The sequence below is a fragment of the Propithecus coquereli genome, unplaced genomic scaffold (assembly GCF_000956105.1).
Source record: "Propithecus coquereli isolate 6110/MARCELLA unplaced genomic scaffold, Pcoq_1.0 Scaffold394, whole genome shotgun sequence".
Taxonomy (NCBI): Eukaryota; Metazoa; Chordata; class Mammalia; order Primates; family Indriidae; genus Propithecus; species Propithecus coquereli.
In genome coordinates this window covers 272,705-278,650 of record NW_012149663.1, presented here as the reverse complement: position 1 = coordinate 278,650, position 5,946 = coordinate 272,705, and the positions used below count along the sequence as shown (strand labels likewise).

General features: G+C 35.5%; 1 pseudogene across 1 annotated transcript in view; it reads left to right on the top strand.

Moving 5' to 3' along the window:
• The window catches only part of LOC105817039, a 113,712-nt pseudogene extending 107,772 nt beyond the window's left edge, over positions 1-5,940 (top strand). Inside the window, exon 2 of the transcript XR_001137819.1 lies at positions 4,646-5,940. The product of XR_001137819.1 is annotated as a transmembrane 9 superfamily member 2 pseudogene (transcript). The remainder of the gene's footprint in view (positions 1-4,645) is intronic.
• The last annotated feature ends 6 nt before the right edge of the window (positions 5,941-5,946 follow it).

Genomic DNA, 5,946 nt, shown 5'->3' with positions numbered 1-5,946 from the left:
CTTTGCTTTAGGGCAATAGCTTCCTCTGCAAAACCTAATGATGCTTTTACTGACTTAGTCCTAGACTCTCCATTCAGTTCATGGTTTCTCCTGCTGTACAGATATTACTACTAACTGAGAAAACACTGTACTTTTAAGCCAGCAGATGATCTTTTTCTCTGAATCTATTAACCTCTATTTCACACATTATTTTTCCCTGTTGTAACAGCCTGAATCCTGTCACTCTCTGGGCCTTACCTGGAGTGGACCTTCACTATTGTCTTAGGGAAGTTTCTTTGCTTTTCTCAGATTTATTAAAGATTCACACTGAGAGCCCTGACCTAATAGTTTTTGTTGATGGATCATGCCTTAAAACTAAAACTGGAGGATAGCCAAAAGCATATGGTACCATTAAGGAAAGCTCTCCTTTATTACACAGTACTATACCTGAAGTGAAATCAGTCCAGATGGCAGAAATTATTGCACATACTAGAGCTTGTCAACTAGTCAATAGTCATACACCGAGCTATGTACAAACAGCAGATACGCTTTTTGAGTAGCATGTAGCTTTTTTATGCTTTGAAAACAAAGGATGTTTCTTTCTTCTGCTAGAATCTCCACCATAAATAGACGAGTTAATGAAACGTTTCATTTTTACTTCCTAGTGAGGTAGCTGTTATAAAAGTTGAGGCTAATGGGAAAAAAATAAAAGATATGTACACACACACACACACACACGCACCCACAAATAACCTCTAGCAGGTTAGTATACCAAACAAGCAGCCTTAATTGAGATGAGATCATAATTAAATACCCAAAGGATAAATATCTGTGGTGATTCAAAGAGGCTATTATAAAATAGCCATGTTAAGCCAGTAATTTTTTAAAAATGGGAAAAAATTCTGGTTCTAACCTTTACTCAGATGGGCTCTGATGCTCCCAAGAATGAGGCTTGTTGAGAGCAGATGATTTCACGTGGGTATTACCTAAATTTCTCCATGAAACCACATATCATAGTGTAGGCAAATTAGTTACTGTTCTAAATCCACACAGTCAGCTGAGATTATTTTCATGTTATGTGTGACATGTCAACCACATGATCTTTGAAACACTTTAAAGGTAGCACACAGCCAGAAATCAAAACATCAGAGGCCATATAGACATCTCCAGATGGGATACATCCAGCTTCTGCCCTTCGTGGAATTTGAATATGTTTTAATTATTGTATATCTATTCTCAGAATGTGCTGAAGCATTTGCTTGTTGAAAAGCTACAGCTCTTGCAGTTACCGAAATGCTACTTGATTTTGTGTTTCTAACCCTGGAGCATACCAACTTTTATATTAAGGGACTGAGACACACAGTTTAAAGGAATGATTATAAAATAAGTCTGTAAGGAAACATCCTCACTGCATTTTCTCCCCACAATCTCCTGTAAAGATTGAAAGAACCAAAGGTATCTATAAGATATCTATATCTATCTTGAACTCCCCTGTCCAAAGAGACACCACTAGTTCTTCTAACCATATAGTCCATTGCCTCAGATATAAATGAATCATCTCTTTATGAACAGGTAACTAACTGGAAGTTATATACATCTAGTGATTTTACCTGTGATACTAGATTCTACCCTGTGCACACAGACATGGCCAAATTATTGCAAGGGTCTTTGTACTATGCCCGATCTCATCAACAAGTTATGGTTGTCTTCCTGCAGCACCATACCAAATAGCTTTTTCATGATCTTTAACCCTGAGGTTTCATTTATTAGAAAAGACATACAGAAAAACTGTTTTGAAACTCTTGGAAGGAATCTTATCAGGTACTATTAAGAATGAATACAACAGTGACACTCTTGGGAGTCAATACCTAAGTTCACATTTCACAACTTTAACATACAATCTTGAATTCTACACAATTGGAACTGTCTCCTAATACAGGACCTCAAACTTAGGATTCTCAGAGATCCTCTAGAATAGGTGAATTTTAAAAATTATGCAGCTAAACCAAAACCACTGGAAAAGCCAGTGATGTCAGGCAGTGAAAATCTTCTCTCTAAGATGTTGGACCAAGACCTCCGTATAATACTTTTGCTTTCCTTTTTAAAAAAATCTTCTTTCTATAACAGTTTTTCTTCTCATTTTCTTCTCATTTTCTATAGATCCCTGGTTGTCATCAACTCATAATCACTGCAATTTTTCTGTTTTTTTTTCTGTTTTTTTCCCCCTTTATTATAATTGTTAGGTCAGAAGATACTCATTCTAATGCTATTCTTACTTTACCACAAACCCTACGTCTTAATTGACTGCTAGATGTGTCATTCGTCACCAGACCTCTGTCATAAAATCCTCTGTACAGTTGCAGTTTCATCAAGTGTGACAACAGAGAATTATAGCTCATGACATTTCCACTTGCACCTACATAGATAAAATAATCAACTTGTCATTTTACTAGTGCCATGATCTCCCCCACTGTCTCCCCAAAAGAAGCAATTATTACAGTCTATTGGTCAGACTCTAGGTAATTTAAAATGTTAATTTAGCAACTTTTGGGGACAATGAGTCAATTTACTCCCACTTCAAAGAGATTAATAGAGACTCAACTACGTAACCCAGTTTATGTAAGGCCTTGGAACTGACTAAAAACTCCTTTTTTTCCTGGATATCTATATGTGTCTTTCAGATGCTACTTTTGCAGCCAGGATATCTGGTGCAATTTGCATCACACTAATACTCATGTATTTTGGGAATATTAATCCAAGACTTATTTACGCAAACACTTTGATTCTATAAATCACCAAGGCTGGACATTCTACTAAGCAATCTCCAAAATGAGGCTACCATTGATTATTTAAGTACTAAGGTGGGAAAATTACTTACTCATTGTTCATGTGAATAATCAGAGCATTGTTCCAAGGGTGGAAATTGTACAAATAGAAAAGACTGTAAAACACTCATCCCTAACTCTAGCAGCAGTTATAAATAATGCTACTTCTGTGCAGATCACTCTCAACTCACTGACACAAGTAGTGATGGGCAATCTCATTGCTCTCTACTTCTTTAGGCTACTCGTAGTAGCTTCTGAGCCATTGCTAATATGTCTTGACATAGTTGGAGGTAAGGAGATGAAACAGGCAAAGCAGAAAAAGCTACATACACATTTCCTTAAGGAAAAAGTTACTTGACTCTCTACAATGATTTTCGTCACTATGAAACTTGTTATCTTGGCCTGCTATGGGCAGCTAGGCTTCCTGGTTCCAAATTATATTTGAGAACTACTAATTATTCTTGTTTTTGTCATAGTGGCAAAATCAGAGCATACGTAAATCTTTCTTCTGTTTTCATTGTAGAGTTTTCCCACTCCTCTGCTTGCTTTTGAGTTTCTGCCAAACAGAAGTGATGGTAGTTGATTCCCTTGCTATATGAATTTCCAACTAAATGGACTTTGTGCTTCCTCATCTGGGTGGACTTCATTTATTTCTATATCTGCATCCAATTGCATCTCCTGACCTATTCTTCTCTTTGGTTATAATTATTTTCTTAAATAAGAGTCTTACTTTCACTATGTCACTCTCCCATAACTCCCTACTCACAAAGAAGTGGAGTCTTCATCTATTTCCCACTGAGTATTATAGATTCACAATTCACTATTTTATCAGCAGTGACAAGAATAGTAGATGACCACATTATTTATTTCTGGGGCCAAGATCCCAATACTCATTTGTTGTGTGACCTTAGGTCAGTGACTTAACTCATCTATGCCTTATTTTACTCACTTGTGTTATGGGAATACAGACTCTATTTTATTTATTGGCTTGAGATAATTAAATGAGATATTTTAAAGAGTTTATCAAGAGTATTAAATGCACAAAAAGCTTGATAAAAGGTAGGTATTTTATTAGCTATTATTATCAAGTTTAGATATCTGATAATATATACCTAATATTATAATAGTCCAACAAATGCTATAAATAAAATATATCATTTAAAATCACAAATGGTGATAACATAAAATATAATTGCCTAGGGTACTCATTAAAACCAGATTTTAGAACATGTGAATATCTCAATGTCTTAAAATAAATCTTATACACGGGATTAAAAGCAGTGATTCTGACAAGCCATAATAAATCAAATCATCATTTTGTAAGTAAAATCATATAATTTTGGTTGGATACAGGAGCTAATATTTGCACACAATGTTATTTAATGTATTAGTGATATTAAAAGAAAAATTGGATTTTTTTCTGGGTTGCAGTATTGGTTAATTATTAAGAAATTAGGTATTGATGGAGTGACTTTAATTTAATTTAACTATTTAACTTGGCCATTGTTCTTTGGAGTCTACTCTCCCTGGAGTTGTTCCTGTTAATTTTTTTTCCATGAGAAAGAAACTGAAAAATATGTAAGAATATTTAAGGAAAGCTTGTGATGTTTCTCTTTTCATACAAGCTAGAGGCATACTAATACATTTTCTCTCATTTTAATTTTAAACTACCAATCACCTAGAATTATCTATTATGAATAATTTTTAGGTTAAAAGGATGGTAATAATGTTTTTTGCTTTTTGAACCATAATACACCTGTCAATATTCCACTTTAAAGTTTGAAGATGCTGCCTGGACAAGTTTAAAATGGAAATTAGGAAGTCAGTAAAAAAATAACCAGACTGTTCTGGACCTTGCATGGATATAAGTAACAAGGCTTCTGGGGAGATCAAAATTGCCTGTACTTACTCTGTTAGTTTCGAGGAAGATAAAAATATCAGATGGGCATCTAGATGGGACTATATTCTGGAGTCTATGCCTCATACTCACATTCAGTGGTTTAGCATAATGAATTCCCTGGTCATTGTCCTCTTCTTATCTGGAATGGTAGCTATGATTATGTTATGGACACTGCACAACGATATTGCCAGATATAATCAGATGGATTCTACGGAGGATGCCCAGGGAGAATTTGGCTGGAAACTAGTTCATGGTGATATATTCTGTCCTCCAAGAAAAGGGATGTTGGTGTCAGTTTTTCTAGGATCTGGGATGCAGATTTTAATTACGACTTTTGTGACACTATTTTTTGCTTGCCTGGGATTTTTGTCACCTGCCAACCAAGGAGCGCTAATGACATGTGCTGTGGTCCTGTGGGTGCTGTTGGGCACCCCTGCAGGCTATGCTGCCACCAAATTCTATAAGTCCTTTGGAGGTGAGAAGTGGAAAACAAATGTTTTATTGACATCATTTCTTTGTTCTGGAATTGTATTTGCTGACTTCTTTATAATGAATCTGATCCTCTTGGGAGAAGGATCCTCAGTAGCTATTCCATTTGGAACATTGGTTGTCATATTGGCCCTTTGGTTCTGCATATCTGTCACTCTGACATTTATTGGTGCATACTTTAGTTTTAAGAAGAACGCCATTGACCACCAGGTTCAAACCAATGAGATTCCACGTCAGATTCTGGAACAGTCATTCTATATAAAGCCCTTGCCTGGTATTATCGTGGGAGGGATTTTGCCCTTTGACTGCATCTTTATACAGGTTTTCTTCATTCTGAATAGTATTTGGTCGCAACAGATGTTTTATATGTTTGGCTTCCTATTTATGGTGTTTATAATTTTGGTTATTACATGTTCTGAAGCAACTATACTTCTTTGCTATTTCCACCTATGTGCGGAGGATTATCATTGGCAATGGCGTTCATTCCTTACCAGCGATTTTACTGCAGTTTATTTCTTAATATATGCAATATACTATCTCTTTTCAAAACTGCAAATCACAGGAACAGCAAGTACAATTCTGTACTTTGGTTATACCATGATAATGGTTTTGATCTTCTTTCTTTTTACAGGAACAATTGTCTTCTTTGCATGCTTTTGATTTGTTACCAAAATATACAGTGAGGTGAAGGTTGACTGAAGAAGCCCAGTGTGTCCAGTTAAAACAGAAATAAATTAAATTCTTCATCAACAA